The 19,545-nt window shown below is 41.4% G+C and overlaps 1 protein-coding gene and 1 long non-coding RNA gene across 2 annotated transcripts in view; one reads left to right on the top strand and one right to left on the bottom strand.

The window, feature by feature from the left end:
* CHD7 (chromodomain helicase DNA binding protein 7) overlaps nucleotides 1-19,545 on the bottom strand; it is a 183,734-nt gene that overhangs the window by 153,063 nt on the left and 11,126 nt on the right. The gene's annotated exons all lie outside the window — the stretch shown is intronic.
* LOC123363555 overlaps nucleotides 8,202-19,545 on the top strand; it is a 29,724-nt gene continuing 18,380 nt past the window's right edge. The window contains exons 1-2 of the long non-coding RNA XR_006576800.1: nucleotides 8,202-8,277; nucleotides 8,730-8,842. This is a non-coding gene — a long non-coding RNA (uncharacterized LOC123363555). The remainder of the gene's footprint in view (nucleotides 8,278-8,729; nucleotides 8,843-19,545) is intronic.

The raw sequence follows: 19,545 nt of genomic DNA on the forward strand, positions 1-19,545 counted from the left end.
ATTTTCTTGGTCTGAAAAATCAGTTTTTCCCCAAATCCAGTGCACTATCCACTGAAGGACACTGTATCAAGTATCATCAGAGGGGCAAAAATATTTTTTTAAATATTGTCAATGTCTCTTAAATAGGCTGAACAAACAAGTCTCTGGTCAACTCTTCCTGCATTTTTGCTTTGCAGCTCACTAATAACATTGCTTAATTTCATCTCTGTGTTAGTACAGTATAAACAAATTCAACCTGTGTAAATTGGTAGGTTATATTCAAGGATAAGCAGCCATTGAATCCTAGCATTTGAAACAGACTTTTACCTTTAGTCATATATTGTAGACCCACTGAATGGCTCAAGTTTAAGAATACGATTTTTCACAGAAAGTAATTATGATTAAATTGACAGGGTTTGGGGGTTTTGTTTTGTTTTTTTAAATAAAAACTAAACCTTGAAACTAAACTAACAAAATATTTGTAGATGTTTTGGCAAATTCTGTTATGAGTCCAAACCCTAAGGCATAATAAACTCAGTGTACAAAAGGCTATTAGATATCTACTACAGAACAGAGGTAAAATTTAACTACTAAAGAATCAAGTTTTGCAGTAGACAATGTGTATTTTCTGAGAATTATAAGTCAAAGATGGTAACACCTATCTCCATGTACTCTTACCAAGTTATCCAGTTTTACTGTATTATCTACCCTTGATTTTGCTACAGTCAGTTTAGCTACTAGGCAAATGGCCGTTAAGTATGGAGTTTTGGGGTTTTTTTAAACTAGCTCTAGTTTTTCCTAAGGAAAGAGGTAGACACTTTCAATTTGGCTGACACATAAGCTCTAGGCTAGGTCATAGGTGTCCCTATTGGCATTGATTTGACAACGTTAAGAATTTAAAAAAGTATACTCCGCATACAGATATGTTGTGTTACTTCTAACAAACTGCCAACACTGAATTGAAACTGCATACATATACAGTGGAAGCTTCCACTGAACAGACATTCCAAAGGAGCCTTGCCTCTTTACATATATTCACATGAGCGTGCACATGAAAAAAAGTAAGGCTCTGAAAGATCCTCAGTTCATTCCTCGGGAGCCTTTTGTTTGACTGCGTGCACACACTGTCAAGTGTTCTACTACTGTCTAGCACATAGTTGTACACAATGAATGTTTTTCATTAACCTTGGAAATTCCTTGTGTTTAAAAAAAACAACCAAGATGTATAGTGAAGCCCTCAAGTCCAAAATTGTGACCATATCCTTAGCTCTAACAATGTTAACCTATATCCCAAAAGCATAATGCACTACAACAGTGGCTCCCAACCTTTACTCTGCCACAGCACATCTTGATGCCTTTAATTATTTTGAGGCACACCATATTGTCTCCAAATAAACTCATGAATATTCATGAGCTAATCCAGACTGAGGCTAGTAGAGTTACAGTCAAAACAACCATGGTGGATGTTAGATCGTGATCTGTCTTTTGTGCCAGAACTAACATTTTCAACAGTGGAAACTAAACATTAAAGCTAAATAAAAGAACTCTGGACAAAAGCATGCTCAGTGGAGAAAGTGACACCCAGCCCCCATCTCACACCAATTATGCCCCCATCCCTACCCAGCTCCCCCACAACTCCCCCACCCATAGGTGCTAGAAGTGCGAGGGGGTACTGAAGTGGTTTCCATCATATACAGGGCTTACAATTTGATTCAATGACAATCAGCACCCCTATTATACAAATTTTTCCAGCACCCCTGCCTCCACCTCACCTCCTCCTGGGGTTCTTCCTCCTTCCCAAAGCTGAGGGAGTGCAGCAGGGTCCCCACTGCCCTTCCAGGCTTGGGGGCAGCTCTATGGGCTCTTCCCCCAACCCAGCAGCTGAAGGAGGCAGGGGGAGGGGCAAAGGAACCGACCTGTTGCTCTCAGGAGGGGAGGGAGTAGGAGAGGGAGACTAACCTCTGATTGGTTACTCTGCCCCTGGAGAAGGCAGGGGAGTGAGGCCAACAGCCAATCAGAAGGTGGCTTCCCCACTTCATTCCCCCTTGCCTGCCCCCACTCCGCAAGATTCAATGGAATGTGACACATGCATAATATTTGAAAGGGGCCTTCTCCTGGACAGCAAAGTCAGATTGCATTCTGTACTCTTGACACTAAATTTTCAAAAAACTCCTTCCCTTGTATGTTAAACCACGTGAGAACACAAAAATCCTGTGGCACACCTGTTTGGGCCTGATGGCACACCAACATGCCATGGCACACCAGTTGGGAATCACTGCACTACAATACAGTGTCTAACATACCATTATTTTCCCACAGAACCCCTTCCTCATTCAGGATGGGGACTCGCATAATGTGCAGACTATTAAGTATAGAATTCATATTGAATCCAAGAGATAAAATAGGTATCAAAAAGCTGCCCCACTTCCAGAGCTCTGCCCAGCTTGTACACTGATGAGCCAAGAGTCCAGAAAAATAGAGATGTGACTACATAACTGAAAACTGTCAATGCATATGCACAAGGAGGCAAAGCTCAAGCTGTGCAGGTAGCCTTAATCTTACTATTTCTAGATTTTTAGAACATAACCATATTTTAAATACAAAAAAGTCATTAAAAAGAATCTTAACTTTGTAAATTCAGTTACTCAAAAGTTAGGAAGTGTCAGAATGAAGGTTGCCTGTGCAATCTTAATTTAGCCCCTTTGCGTGCATGTATGCTAGAGTCTTTACTTACATGATCATATACTTCTCTCTCCATACAGGATCCCCTTCTCATTCAGAGCACAGGACAGGTAATGCTCATTGAATGAAACAGGATTGTGTAGTAATGAGGCTGTTGTCTGTATGACCCATACCCCAACTTGCTGTAGAAGTTCAAAGATGTAGAGAGAATGAGGGGATTTCATAGAGAAAGGATGGACTTGTAGTTAGGCAGCTGAATGCCACTTAGGAGAACAGGTTCTATTCCCAACTATGCCACTATTTCTTGGGCAAACACAAAGTTTTCAAACCCACTAATTTTCATGGCCATGTTCATTTCTTGATGCCCAACTTCAGCCTGATTTTCACAGTACTGAGCACTTGTAACTGCAACTGAAGTCAATGACAGCTGTGAATCTGGCACAAAACAGTCTGGTTTGGAGGAAAGAACAGAGGGTTCAGAATGAGGAGGTTCCAAGTCCTGAATCTGGCTCTGCCAGTGTATGAAATGTATAGCCAATGAAGTCCATTTCTGGTGCAAGGTTTTGATGGTATGAAGAAAAGATGATATGGGGCTATACACTGAATATTGAGAATAAATACTGAATAGTTGCCTCATTCCCTCAGAATTAGGCAGAGAACCTGTTGAAAAGACATTCATCATGTAATAAAAGACTATATAGCATGCACATGCATGAGGAGACAGTTAAGACTGCATGAACATTTTTAAACTTTGTAGTGCCTGAATTTGCAATCCTAATAAAGTAGATCTTGTGTAACTAATTTACTAGTTTCTTTTAAAATAGCCTACCAATTCTATATATGCAACTCCACTCCTTCAACAATCACCTGGATCTGAATTGTGATCTTCAGTGCATCAGCACAGAGTTCTGCACTAATAACCAATTACAATAATAGGCAGCAGAAAGCTGCTCCCCCTGTGGATCAGCCACTAAATGAGAACAAGACACGTCAAAACGGGTGGCTATAGATGCAAAGGTAGTCCCATTTCAGAGACATGACTGAGCACATAAATATGGCAGATTCTGAGAGACTGTCTGACTAGATCTTATTTTGTGACTCATGGGAGGGTTAGAACAAATGGGAAACAAGATGGACAGGGTCACAAATTACATTATATGGTGACTTCATTTATGTACATATAATGAAGTTACTCATCGCTAATTTTTTTTTAACTGAAAGACAGACATTGATTTCCCACCTTTTTTTACCATTAGTTCTATTTTTGTGCTTTGAAATTTTTTCTTTAAATAAAAGCAAGTTATGGCAAAAGGTACAATAACTTTACAGTCTTTGAATGTTTATACCAAAATTATACAATAGAAAGACCATTAGTCTGATCCATTGTAGCAATTATGTTCCTAGTAAAAATCTGAGTTGAGCTATCATGAGTGGGGAGGAACAGCTCAATGGTTTGAGCACTGGCCCGCTAAACCCAGGGTTGTGAGCTCAATCCTTGAGGGGGCCACTAAGGGTACGTCCAGGCTATCCGCCAGATCGGTGGGTAGCGATCGATCTATTGAGGATCAATATATAACGCGTCTCGTCTAGACGTGATATATCAATACCCGAACGTACTCCCGTTGACTACGGAATTCCACCAGGGTGAGAGGCGGTAGCGGAGTCAATGGGGCAGCCACAGCTGTTGATCCTGCACTGTGAGGACAGGAGGTAAGTCAAAATAAGATTTGCAACTTCAGCTACAGGAGACACATCTCCTGTATCTTACATTGACACCCATCTCCACCCAGTGTAGACCAGGCCTTAGGAATCTAGGGCAAAACCAGTACTTGGTCCTGCTAGTGAAGGCAGGGGGCTGGACTCGATGACCTTTCAGGGTACCTTCCAGCTCTATGAGATAGGTATATCTCCATATATATTATGAGAGACATTACTCACAGATCCTACCAAAGAAACCATACAGGAAGTCAATCTAAATGATCACAATGGTCCCTTCTGGCTTTAAAGTCTATGAGTCCAATTTTTTTTATTATAATTATTAAAGGAAGAGAAAACATTAGCAAAGATTAACTCTGACCATCACTAAAATAATATTTTAGATATATAGCAATACTACTGTTTCCCTATATACCGTTCAGTTTCTCAATCACCCTCTTCCGTGAGATGTACAAGTGTATGGAAAAATTAAGTTTGACCATTTTGTTAAGCAATTAGCCTCCAAAGTCACCATTTACATGGCTCTATCTGGTATGGTACAATTGGCATATCATGTATACCATTCTGGGGATCATATATTGAATATCCAAGAGCAACGAAGAACCTATTTGCCTTAAACAGAAGAATCTTAAGATGTTCTGTGTAGAAGAGACTATCTGAAAAACAAGTGAAACTAACTTTTGACCAGACATACAGAAATATGAACACTGAAAAAAAATGGTAAAAATAGATTGAAGGCTTGGTAACAATCAAGACAACTGAGCAACTACATTATTGTTCCTATGTTTGGGAACAAACATTTTACAATGTAACACTTATACATGACACTAACTCTGGTTCATGCTGACTACAAGTATTAAGCAACTACAGCAATGTTCTATATGGATAAGTAGTCTGGGAATAAAAATACATAAATGTAGAGAACATTGATCTTTATTCATCCATAAATTTGTTTCAGGTTTATTGCTTTTCACACCAGGCAGGCTCATCTTATATACTAAAGCTATTTGATGCAAGGACTGTACTTCAGTGTTTGTACAGCATCTTGTACAAGGCCCTGACCCTTACTGGGGCCTTTGGGCACTGCTGTAACATAAATATGACATAATTTAAAAATTTAGCTTGCTACCCACCGCAGCCAAAAATAAGAGAAAAAAATTACTATTGCACCAGTAATAATCAAAGTGGCAGCTACCATTTTAACGTCATGACGTTAAAAATCACTGTATGAGCTCAGATCTATGCCAGCTTTCCTGAAAGTCAGCTGACTCCAAAGACCACCTCAGCCTGCAAAAACCAAATAAATAAAAAAAAAACACTAAGAGAAAAATTAAAGCCAAACATCACAGTGGAAACAGATAGAATTATCAAATTGGAATGCATATATGGAGAGGTCAAGTTCCAAGTGACTTGCAGTATGTAGGTGGACGAGGGACCAAATATATACTGAGTGAAAAATCTCATCTTTATATAGACTTTTCCAAAGTATTTTGAAAAACTGGGTCCCCCAGGGCAGCATCTCAATGGGAAATAGTATTTCCCATTGAGATATTTCACCCTTCCAGCTAGTTGGAAAGGGAGGCATACTATGTTTCTCCTATGGAACCTCCAGCACTAGTATGAAGGCCATTCCAATTTCATATTGAATCTAGCTAACATCCCCTTGCTCCTATCTGCAACAGGTTAGGAAGAGAGGGAATGGACACCTTTTCCCTCTTTTTTTTCCTGGTGTCTAAATTGCCCCTCTCTCACCTTTCCCTTGGATAATATAGCTATGTCCTCCAATAAGTCACAATTTATACTGTGAAGTAACATTGAGTAAGAAAGGAGCAAACTCAAGCAGATAGTTTCATGTAGTTGTCAAAGAGTAGGTTTTTATATTATGAAGTGCAAAATAGATGCATTTCTGCATAGTAACTCTGCAAAGAAAAGGGGGGTGGGGAGAAGCACGCACTTTTTCCCTTTAAACATGGTTACGAATGGTGACCCCATACAGACTTCATTAACTCCATAATATGTTACAGAAGGATTAAAGGGAATGCAGAAGTCTATGTTTACATTTATTGCCAGCTGGAAACAAAAGTATAAAGGAGTAGCTAGCACAGGGATTGGCAACCTTTCAGAAGTGGTGTGCCGAATCTTCATTTATTCACTCTAATGTAAGGTTTTGCGTGCCGGTCATACATTTTAACGTTTTTAGAAGGTCTCTTTCTGTAAGTCTATAATATATAACTGAACTGTTGTTCTATGTAAAGTAAATATGGCTTTTAAAATGTTTAAGAAGCTTCATTTAAAATTAAATTAAAATGCAGAGCCCCCCAGACCAGTAGCCAGGACCCGGGCAGTGTGAGTGCCACTGAAAATCAGCTCGCGTGCCGCCTTCAGCACCCGTGCCATAGGTTGTCTACCCCTGAGCTAGCATATAGTTTTTCAATGCTAAAAAAAAATAATAATATACCAGTTGTGCATGTTTTTAAATGTCAATATATTGTGGATGCAATTTTGTCATATATTTGAGATGCTGGTTTTAAAAAGAAAAAGCTAGTTGTGCATAGTTTTAAAAAAGACATCACAATATACTGTGGATAGTTAGGGCTGCCCTACTATCTTCAGCAACAGCCACCCCCTTAAAAAAAAAAAACATCAGCCTTGCTCTCTTCCACTGCCAGTGGGTGTGAGAAGACACCACCTGACCAGGCCTTGATGCTGTGTAAACCACAAATCACCTGTGTTTAAGACTAACTCTGGGTTCATCAGCAGGAAGTGTAAAGGGCACAGCTCAGTGGTGAATGGCAGCCTTTTGTACTACACCTCTACCCCGATATAACGCTGTCCTCAGGAACCAAAAATCCCTACCGTGTTATAGGTGAAACCCGGTTATATCGGGGTAGCGGCGGCAGGGCTCCAGCGGTGATTTAAAGAGCCTTGGGCTCCGTCCGATGTGGGGAGCCCAGGGCCCTTTAAATCGCTGCCCGAGCCCCACGGTAGCGGTGGCAGGGCTCCAGCAGTGATTTATAGGGCCCGGGGCTCCCCGCAGCAACTGGAGCCCCAGGCCCTTTAAGCGCCACCCAAGCCCCACTGCCAAAGCCCTGGGGTTACCGCGCTATATGCAAACCTCTGTTATATCGGGGTAGAGGTGTACTTTCTATAATGTTATTTCATAATTTGTCTGGTTGGAGTTTTGGAAAATTTACCCAAAGATTTAAATACAGTGAGAGGATTGTGAGAATCCCCACTTTTCTACCCAATCTGCTGCACTTTAACAGCTACTCTAATGGAGAAACTTGCAGACTAAGAATGCACTTGTACGTAGTGATTCTTCTTCTGCTCCCCCAGCTGAAGCATAAAATGGATACTTATCCTCATCAGTTTTACTCTAATGGGCAATGAAGAAAGTACCATTCTGCTTCCTCACATAGCAGTGGCCAGCCAAAGTTAACCAATGGAACAATTTACCACAGGTTGTGGTGGATTCTCTATCACTGACCATTTTTAAATCAAGATTGGATGTTTTTCTAAAAGATCTGCTCTAGAAATTATTTTGGGGAAGTTCTATGGCCAGTGTTATACAGGAGGTCAGACTAGATGATCTGAATGGTCCCTTCTAGCCTTGCAATCTATGAACCTTTGAAAAAGTTAGATGCAGTCAACTGGAGAGTGTTGGGGACAGAGGGAAATTACTTTAAATAAAGGTGCCCAAACCTGTTAATTTGAACCTGTACTAATTACTCAATCCCAGTAATTACCTACGCTCTTCTCCCTGCCCTTCACAGGGAGCGTGAACCTCAAGTAATCTTCTGCTATATGAACACCAGGCAGAATGTTTCAGTTGGTGTCATGGAAGGACAGAATGCTGGAATTAAAAGACTGTTGCATTTGAATATGATCGCAGGAGAAAGGGTGAGTTTGAGGACAGCAGAAGTGCCCATGAGATGAAGGGGAGACATTGGTCTCAGTGAATGCTGCATGAACAGTACCAGTGAAGGGACACCAAGAGCAGACAACAGTATTAACCAGTCCATAGAGAAAGTGCCAGAGTTTCCCCAGCTACCTCTGAGCTGAAGAAGTTATTTGTATAACTTCAGCTGCCACCTACCTGATGGCCATTTGTTTAAACAATATAATCTCAAACCGCCATTTCTTCCCTCCTCCACTAATACCCAGCCACAGACTGAATTCTCATTCTTGAAATGAGAGCATCTCAGTAAGGAGTAAATGTAATTAATCTAATGCTCTCAACCACTTCTGCCCATCTCCATCATAGTTAAATTGAATAGTTAAATAGTTAAATTGAATGAGGGTGGGAATTCAGTCTTTGAAAATCAAGAACAGTTTGTAAATACTTTTCACAGGAGATCCCCAACACCTTGCTTTTTTAGCCGAGTCAGTAAAAGAGCCTGTTGTGCTCCCTGTGGAATTTCAACCAAAACCAGAAAGGACAGATGTGCATCTAATCAGTGAAAATGTAAGTAGGGTTAAATAGTTAAACTTCAAAAGGCTCAAGTTTTGGGTTAAAGTTGGTTCTGATTTTAACCTACCAAGGTTGCCCATCCTAACATTGGAGTTAATGTGTCTTTTTGCATGGGTATTGGTACATATGTATACATGCATCCATAAATGTAGGAATCCTTTCCTTAAGGGAAGGTCATTTGTCAGGATGACTGCACAAAACTTAAAATTCTCCCACTAATTTACAAGTGAAGTTGCAAATCTTGTAAATAAAGTCAAGGTTGTTTTTTTTTTTTATTCAAACCTAATACGCAGAGCTTCTGATATCAACCACCCTTTACAAAAAGGCAGAGAAACCTCAGCTGTCTCAGCTTCTCAATGACAGAATTTGGATTTCTGGAACTGATTCTCTGTATTACTTACCCTGCCTAGTTGGGACTAGGTGAACCCCACTGGGGCAATGGCCAAATGAAGTGAAGACTGTTCCTGTCCCCAAAAAAGTGAAATTCCAAATTTAGAGAGAAACAAGCAGAGACCCAGAAAGTTGTATTCCAAGCTTTTTTAATTATGCATATTTACAAACTTAAAGACTGCAGAAGCAACAGCAAAGAGCTTTTTTCACATTTCCAGCCAAATGATTTATGTATTTAATGAGTCACTTCCAGTGCCAATGCCCACTTTTAAGATACAGTGGGGATGGAAAAATATTACAGCATCTAGTTTATCTGTTTATATATTGTGACAAGAATCCCTTCATGTAATTTGATGCCATTTTCTATACAGAATCTAATGCTGCCGTCATGAACCAAGATTGAATGATGCCCAAGAACTAGTTAAAGGTTCAATTATGCTGATTTAGTCAGCTAGCCTGTAAAGCCTCCACCCTCTTAGATACTGATAAAAAGACAAAATGCCTTTTTTAATAGGCTAGTATCCCCCAATATCAATCTTCTGGTATGCCATCACAGTACAATTTTTGCAGCTGTTGGGACAAAAGAAGTCCAATTTTTTTTTTAATTTTAAACTTGTATTTTTTCAAACTTTTCTGCTGCTCCCATTTTAAATCGCATAGGGTTTGAACTAGAACTCCTCCTCCTAATGAAAGTGCTGAATACTTCAACCATTTCTTCTTTAAGACTGTCTACTACAGGGGCTCTCAAACTTTGTTACACCGTGACCCCCTTCCGATAACAAAAATTACTACATGACCCCAGGAGAGGGGACTGAAGCCTGAGCCCCGCCGCCCTGGGAAGGGGAAGGGCTTCAGCCTCAGGCAGTCGGGCTTGAGCTTTGGTTTCCGCTGTGGGGCTTGCGCGTTAGCCCCAAGCACAGTTTGAGAACTGCTGGTCTACATTTTAATCACTCTAGTTCCATCACCTTTAAATATAAATATACAAGGTTTGAAACTCCTCCCTAACCAGCCTAGGGATTTAAAGTAATATGTTCTACAAATCTTTGCTCCTAAATCACCAATACTCGCTACTACAAAGCACTATTTTCCATACACTAGGTCCTTTGCCATTATTCTTCTAAAGGGTTTTTTAAGTTCCTGTCAACATCAGAACCAGTACTAGTGTACAGCGCTCCCTTCCCAGTGACCCACAGCAACTGCAAATTATAGGGTCATAGGACTGGAAGGGACCTGGAGAGGTCATCAAGTTCAGTCCCCCAGACTCATGTGAGGATTAAATATTATCTAGACCAGGGGTCTCAAACTCAAATGACCACAGGGGCCACATGAGGACTAGTACATTGGCCCGAGGGCCGCATTACTGACACCTCCCCCGCCCCACCCTTGGCCCCGCCCCCACTCCACCCCTTCCATGAAACCCCACCCCTGCCCCACCTCTTCCCAGCCCCCATTCCAACTCCTTCCCTGAAATCCCCACCCCAACTCCATCCCCTCCCTGCCCCCAGGGGGTGCAGGAGGGGTGTGGCAGGGGCTCAGGGCAGGGGAGGTTCAGGGGGCGGGCTCTGGCCCGGTGCGCACCAGGGGCAGAGCAGGCTCCCTGCCTGCCTGCCCACTCTGCCCCCATGCCACTCCAGGATGTGGCTGGAACATGGGGGAGCAGGGGCACGGGGTGTGTGTGTGTAGCTGTTGCTTCAGGCACCACCCCGAGCATCTCTCATTGGCCGGGAACAGGGAACCGCAGCCAGAGGGAGCTGCCGGAGGCGGTGCCTGAAGCAACATCAACACACACCACTGCGCCCCTCCTCCTGCAGGTTCTGTCCGCTTCCTGGAGCAGCACAGGGGCAGGGCAGGTAGGCAGGGAGCCTGCCCTGCCCCCGGTGTGCGTTGGGCCGGAGCCACTCTAGGTAAATGCTGGAGGGTGGGGGAGGAGGGGCTGCGAGGACCTCAGAAAATAACCTCGGGGCCGTATGTTTGAGACCCCTGATCTAGACCATCCTTGACAGGTGTTTGGAGATTTAAGAGCAGGTTAGACAATGATGGAGTTCTCGTATTATCTTAAATATGATGGTCACCAATGGAATTCTATTAATTTCTTTCAGTTAAATAAATTTTGGGATGTGAACAAAATTGATTCTTGCAAACATGACTGTATTTGGGATACTAGCAACAAGCCAAAGCAGAATTCGTGGAACAGTTAACAAATTTGTCAAAGTAGGGCTGTGCTGCACAAAACAGTCACAAAACAAAGGCACAAAACAGGCAAAATTATGAAATTTCTCTTCTTTGAAATACCCTTTTGAGATAAATCTCCTTACCTAGCTAATGTTAAGAAAGTTGTTTCGCAGAAAAAAGATACATTATGAAGTAGTTGCTGTTTTTCTGTAAAGTTAGAATATTACGTTTCTTTGAAAATATGTATATCACAGCTACAGCTGAATAAGCTCATTTGTTCTATCATAACCTCAAGTACTAGAGATTTGCATTCAAGGGTGTACTATAACATTTTACATACATACGACCAAAGAGAGCCTCATTTTTAAGAGACCTCAATTTTAAACAATTAAATAAAATAAATTTACATCAATGCAATGTTATGGTTGAATTTTTCATATGCAGGGCCAGGAAAATGAAAGTTATGGCTCCCATGATAACCACAACTTGATTCAGTTGCATATTTATATTATTTATACCATTATATATTGAGAATTTATGTCATAACCAATTTACAGTTGCTGTGGGAATTGTAACTGAATTTCCTGACTTTATACACAAAGTCTCAACCAAAATACAATAGTTCATATTTTGGATTTATTTCTTTTAAATAGTACATTCACATTACATTGTGCATGTGGCATGCCCCAACAAATGGAACACCCTACAGAGGGCACAAGATGTGCATGAGAAAGAGTGCAGAGTATGATGGCACATACAGGCCACACTCGTGGTTTCCTAAGGATGAGTATTCCGGGGCACTGGCAGAAAAAATGATACACAAACCAAAAAGAACAAGGGGGGGGGCAGGGATAGCTCAGTGGTTTGAGCATTGGCCTGCTAAACCCAGGGTTATGAGTTCAATCCTTGAGGGGGCCATTTAGGGAACTGGGGTAAAAATCTGTCTGGGGATTGGTCCTGCTTTGAGTAGTGGGTTGGACTAGATGACCTCCTGAGGTCCCTTCCAACCTTGATATTCTATGATTTTGTGGCACCTTAGAGACTAACAAATTTATTTGAGCATAAGCTTTCATGGGCTAAAACCCACTTCATCGGATGCATGCAGTGGAAAATATAATAGGAAGATATATATACACACAGAGAACATGAAAAAATGTGTGTTGCTATATCAACTCTAATGAGACTAGTCAATTAAGGTGGGCTATCAGCAGGAGAAAAAAAAACGTTTGTAGTGATAATCAGGATGGCCCATTTCAAACAGCTGACGAGAAGGTGTGAGTAACAGTAGGGGGAAAATTAGCATGGGGAAATAGGTTTTACTTTGTGTAATGACCCATCCACTCCCAGTCTTTATTCAAGCCTAATTTAATGGTGTCCAGTTTGCAAATTAATTCCAGTTCTGCAGTGTCTCATTGGAGTCTGTTTTTGAAGTTTTTTTTGTTGAAGAATAGCGACTTTCAGGTCTGTAACTGAGTGACCAGGGAGGTTGAAGTGTTCTCCGACTGGTTTTTGAATGTTATAATTCTTGACATCTGATTTGTGTCCATTTATTCTTTTACGTAGACTGTCCGGTTTGGCCAATGTACATGGCAGAGGGGCATTGCTGGCACGATGGCAGTTTACATTGAATTTCAATGTGTACATCTATAGTACCAGATTTCACTGTGGTGTAAGAGTACTGGGTAAATAATGCCACACTGGATCAATTTTCTTCCAATAAGTCCAAGACACTTGTCAATGAGGAGTAAAACTGTGGGAAGTCTTAAAAATAAGCCACTGAAAGAATGAAATAAAAAGAATCCCCAAGTTAAACTGGTTAAAAAAAAAAAAAAAACCACCACACTCTCCTACAATGGAACTAAAACAAGCTTTAAAAAAAAAAAACACCTGGCTATTTTAAAAGGATACACATGTGTAAGTAAGTCACCTTAGGGCAGGGGTTCTCAAACTGGGGGCCAGGACCCCTTGGGGTCACAAGGTTATTACATGGGGGGGTTGCGAGCTGTCAACCTCCACCCCAAACCCCGCTTTGCCTCCAGCATTTATGATGGTGTTAAATATATAAAAAGTGTTTTTAATTTATAAAGGGGGGTCGCACTCAGAGGCTTGCTACGTGAAAGTGGTCACCAGTAAAAAAGTTTGAGAGCCACTACCTTAGGGTTACTAGGCATGAGAAATTTAACTGTAGAGTTGTTGTTTTTCCAAAGTTCTAAGTGCCTTAAAAATAAGGCTTAAAATAAATATGCCTTAGCATTGTAGTAACCACAAAACACAGTTTAATAACTGTTGTGACAAAATGACAAAAGGAAGTTCATAGTTAGAACAGATGGAGAAAACAGGATGGATTTATGAGTGAGAGCACATTACGTTTGAATTTCCTGCCCTCTACTTTGTGTCACAAATATAATATTGACTTTAAGTAATAGTGTGCATTTAGTATGCGTGTTTTAAATAATGTTCTTAGAAAAAAATATTTGTTTTTTTTTTAATCAAAAAAAGACACATCACTCCACAAATGCGCCTTCTTTATTTCCACAAAGCTCGATTTCAAGCCATACCTCACTGCTCCAAGGATGCATCTAAATGTCATGCTTCAAAACACTGCAACATGGAATGAAACAATGACCCCCGAAGAGGTGAATAACATGCACTGGTACAATTCTGCCATTTATTTTCAAGTTCTAAAGGACTCTGTATAAAAAGTTACCCTAGTTTGAGAACAAATTTCACAGCAAGGTATCTTTTTATAGTTTCATTATAAACTCTTGGGTAGGGTTTGCACCAAAAATTCTGACACTCTTATATACACCATAATGTGGACAGTACATCTTGCCTAGATACTACCAAATACATATGCTGGTTCTCACATTTGATCTATACCCAGACCAAGAACAACAAATATACCTACACGCAGGTTTTAGGTTATATATTTTTCAATACCGTAAAAAGATCAGAATTAGTAATTTTATAGAATGTTGTTTAAAAAAGTCTGAAGGCAAGGGAATTCAAAGTTGCACTTAAGTCTGGAAATATGTATCATTCATTAATCAGGGTGTTTTTGGAGTATCTTTAGTCTATTTACATATTTCCTGATTTTAACAGCTTAAAAGGGGCATTGTCAACTGAAGTCAGTCTGAAAATGTTTTACCTAGTATTCTTACAAGCAACACTTAAGATTACTATAATAAAGAACTATGAAGGTTAAATAAGATAAGCACTCAAAAGTTAGGAAATGCAAGAGTTATGGTAAACCCATGCAACTTTGAATCAGCCCCCTTGAGTATAGGTGCATTTTGATAGTTTTGTCAAACATTGCATAAAAAACAGTAGCAAAGCCAGAAATAGAACCCAGCTCTGCTGATTCCTTGCCCAGTGCCTTAAACACAGGAGAGAATCCTCTATTCTTTCAGCCCTCCATCAGATTCATTGAACATACTGTGCACTGAATGAGGCAATGGTCATTTAGCTCTGTCAAGCATATGCACAAGCGGGCAGAATTAAAGTGGAATGGGCAACCGTACTTTTGTGGTCTACACTACCTAAACTTTGTAAGTGTCTACACTAAAATGTAGCTCCTACTGATATAACTTGCCCAAAACACCGACTTAATAAATCCACCTCCATGAGAGGTGTAGCACTTAAGTCGATATAGTTAAGTCAATACAGTGTCACAGTAGACACTGATTTGCTTACATTGACTATTGTTGCCTTTCAGAAGACATCCCACAACGTCCCACACCGACACTTACATCCAGTGCAAGCGCTCCTGGTGAGGACGCGCACCCATGACACAAGGAGTGTAGTGTGGATGTGTAAAACTGACTCAATTACTGCAATGGCTGTACACTGTCAACCTAGGTTATGTCAATTTTGTAGTGTAAACATGCTCTGAGTGCTTGAATTTACAAGCATGACATTCTTTAATCAGTATTGGACAAGAAAAAATTAACAAATTTTATCTGGAATCATTATTGACCTTCACTAGGGTCCTCAGGAGGGTTTTAGATCAAGACCTTTAGGTCCACAGCAGAGACATATAGCACTGAAGGTGAACTAGCAGCTTCACTAGTAGCAGTCAGTTAACTCTCTGAACCAGTCACTAATGAGGGGTAGGATACAAACTATGCCAGTTGCTTGTACAATTATTTTCTGGACAATAATGGACTGTTAGGAATAAGAATTTCTAGGCTTTATTCCTTGCTCTGCAAGGCAGCATGATCTAGTGATTACTGACACCAGAACCTAATAAATCTGGCATATCCATTCTGAAAGGCAGCATGACTGCAGATGAGACTTAGAGCGGTCTCTAATATGGCAGACTCATCTTCAGCTTTGATGTGATCTTATGCAACCACTCAGTTTACCCCCATTTTACAGATGAGGTTGAGATACTTACCTGCCTCCTAAATTAGGAGCAAAAACCCTTGCTCAAGAACTGAAATTAAAACTCTGCCTCCTCCTGGCTTCCAACCCAACACTCCTTCCCTTAAAACAAAGAGGTGACTGCTTTTGCATATCAACAATAGCTCACACTCTCTAAGGCTGGGGAATATGCTCAGTGCAGACAGAAAGTTCAAAGCTGCAGCAAACCTTGAATAAGCATGTGTAAACGGTGATTTTCAGAGGCTTATAAATTGGCCAAATTTCTATGGATTTTCATGATAGTAAAATGCACCTCATCCCATGAGCACATCCCTGACAAATTACAAATCCTACTTGAAACAAGGCAGTAAAGCTCTTCAAAGAAAGTTTTTAAAAAAATATTGGCAAAATACATATTTTCCCCTAACCTTAGTCTCAGAAGTGGCTGTGTCATATTTGCTGAGATTTTCCTAAAATATTCAGCCTGAAGCAGTGACCAAGCATGGAAAATTTCAGTCAAAATGGTTAAAGTTAGGCAAAGTTATAAGCAACTGAAAACAGGGGCTTGTAATGGAAAATGTTAAGCAATCTAAACTATAAAACTCCTACCAACTCTGCCTATAGCAGAACAAGATTTTTTTTAGTTTATTTATTGTGTGTCTTTGACAGCATTTCATGTATATTACGTTTCACCACTTCCCCTCTATAACTAGTTTCCTATGTTTAGGTGTCTTCCCCCAACAAAGACACACATGCGCGTGCACACACCCCCACACACAAAAAACCACTAATTTCTGCAAGTTCTGAAATTTTTTTAGGGGAGTTAAAAGGTAGGTGTGATATTTAAAAATACTTATGGAGGGATACTCAAAAGTGCTCAGCATTAAACTAATTCTGCTCCCAACGATCATGCCAACATACTTTTATAGAAAGTAGCAATAAGACATAATTAAAATGTATATAACACTAAGATCATTGATGAAATGTGCTACGTAAAGGCTAAGGCTTATTAACCCCATTGTGGCAGGCCTGAAAATACCATTATGAATTTAGGAAAACCGTTTAGAATAAAACTCAGATTCCTGCATGTGTTTGTTCGGTCCACCAGACAAAACTAACTAGTCTCTCAGTAGACTTATAAAGACTGACCAAATATTGGTCTCATAGGGTATGTCTAGACCAGAGGTGGGCAAACTACAGCCCGGGGGGGCGCATCCGGCCCTTCAGACATTTTAATCTGGTCCTTGAGCTCCCGCCAGGGAGCAGGGTCCGGGGCTTGCCCCGCTCCAGTGCTCCTGCCGGGGCGCAGGGTTTGGAGCTTAGCCCGTTCCAAGCATGCCGTGGCTCTATGCGGCTCCTGGAAGCAGCGGCATGTCCCCCGCTCCAGCTCCTACATGTAGGGGCAGCCAGGTGGCTCCACCCCAAGCACTGCCCCCACAGCTCCCATTGGCCAGGAACCATGGTCAATGGGAGCTGCAGGGGGTGACGCCTGCAGATGGGGCAGCATGCAGAGCTGCCTGGCAGTGCAGGAACCGGAGTGGGGACATGCTGCTGTTTCCAGGAACTGCTTGAGGTAAGCGCCACCAGGAGCACACTGACCCCCTCACGTGCCCCAACCCCCTGCCCCAGCCCTGATCCCCCTCCCACCCAAAGTACTCTCCTGCACCCCCAACCCCTCCATCCCCAGCCCCACCCCAGAGACCTCACCCCAACCCCTTGCCCCAGCCTGGAGCCCCCTTCCGCACCCTGAACTCCTCATTTCTGGCCCCACTCCACAGCCCGCACCCCCAGACAGAGCCTTCACCCCATCCTGCACCCCAACCCCCAATTTTGTGAGCATTCATTGCCCACCATACAATTTACATACCCAAATGTAGCCCTTGGGCCAAAAAGTTTGCCAACCCCTGGTCTAGACTGCAACTGGGAGGTGTGATTGCAGTATGTACAGACATATCTGAGCTAGCTTTGGTCAAATTAAAATTTTGCACAAAGATCAAGGGTAGTTTATGGTCTTTACATAGTAGCTCAAGCTTTTGTTTACTATTTGTTCATTGCCTTGCCACATTGGGCCTCAGGCAAAGGGAAATATACTCACTCTTAGGGTACGTCCAGCCTACCCGCCGAATCGGCGGGTAGAGATCAATTTTGCAGGGATCGATATATCGCGTCTCATCTAGACGCGATATATCGATCCCCGAACGCGCTCCCGTCGACTCCGGAACTCCACTGGAGCGAATGGCGGTAGCGGAGTCGACGGGGGAGCCGCGGACGTCGATCACAAGCGATGAGGACGGGAGGTAAGTCGGGATAAGATACTTCGACTTCAGCTACGGTATTCCCATAACTGAAGTTGCGTATCTTACCTCGACACTGCCCCCCAGTGTGGACCAGGCCTTATTTTTCCTATTTGTCTCTTCCTTGTCTTTGTGTCCTCTGTCCCTTCCTCAGCATTTCTTGCAGCAATTCCCAATTCCCACCCCCAGCAGCTTCACTCCCACCAGCTTCCTCCTTTCATCCACTAAGTAGTTAATCTACATTAAAATGTTATCATTAGCCTGTACAGTCAGCACCCCAGATAGATTACTGGGGAGCAGAGCTGTTCATATCTCTGAGTCATTGTTTCAGGCTCAATGCAGACTCAAGACATCGCCACTGCATTGAGCTACACTAGGAGAATGACTAGGAGTTTTCTTTTTATTTTAAATCTGAATCTGAGCATGCCATGCAGGCCACAAATGCATCCGAGACTAGATCTGGTCCCACTGCCAGATGTTTTACAGCCAGGTTCCAAAGCCCCTTAAAGCAAGAATGTAACTAAAATGTTCACTCTAAATACAATTAAATCCACCAGTCCTCACTGAGACTAACAGAAGCTTGTAACTTCAAGTTCCAGTCACTGGAAATATGACAAGCCAAAAATGTCAGCATTATCTTTTATTGAACCAACTTCTGTTGGTGAAAGAAACAAGTTTCAAACTCCACAGAGCTCTTCTTCAGATCTTCATGGCTATCACAACATTGCAAACAGGAAACTAATCAGGAGTTAAAACCTCATTAAGAACTCATCTCAAATACACCTTGTCTACTTTGCCTCAAGCTTTCCAGAAGATTTCTACCCTACCATAAGTACACAGACATAAGATTTGGTTTTGAAAACAAAGGAGGAGGGGGAAGACCAAGTGGACTTTTAATAGGAAACTAGCTTAATCCTAACTGACTGAGAAATGTCTGCCCATAACACTGTAATCAATTTATGTATCTACACAATACAGCTGCTTGTCATTTGAAGAACCTAGCCCTTTAGAATAGTCTTGAAAATTACATCAAAACTATAGAAGCATTCTGTAAAGGGTACCCCGAGTGAGATACACAGCACAAAAATTCCTGTAAGTAATTTATGTAAGATGTTCATCCCTTTCTTGAGTGATGTATAAATGTGTTTAAGTATAACTGTCAATTTCTATTACTCTGGAGAACAGTGACAGCATAATATTAAAACTGCTCAGTTACTCACTGATATTTTACTTCATCCAATATCGCCTTCATGATTTCCCCACCCTTTTTAACCTAAGGAACATTTGATATGATGCGAGTTATATTACATTTGTTTATTTCAATAATATAAAGCTTTAGACTTACTCTAGAAAATAGCCTGAGTCAGTATAATAGCAATAAACATCTGATGAGACCATGCTGAGAAGTTTCACAGGATACAAATTAATCCTGGATACACTCATTTGATTTTTTCATTAGTCTCATTACATTGGGCAAAT

The sequence above is a fragment of the Mauremys mutica genome, chromosome 2 (assembly GCF_020497125.1).
Source record: "Mauremys mutica isolate MM-2020 ecotype Southern chromosome 2, ASM2049712v1, whole genome shotgun sequence".
NCBI lineage: Eukaryota > Metazoa > Chordata > Testudines > Geoemydidae > Mauremys > Mauremys mutica.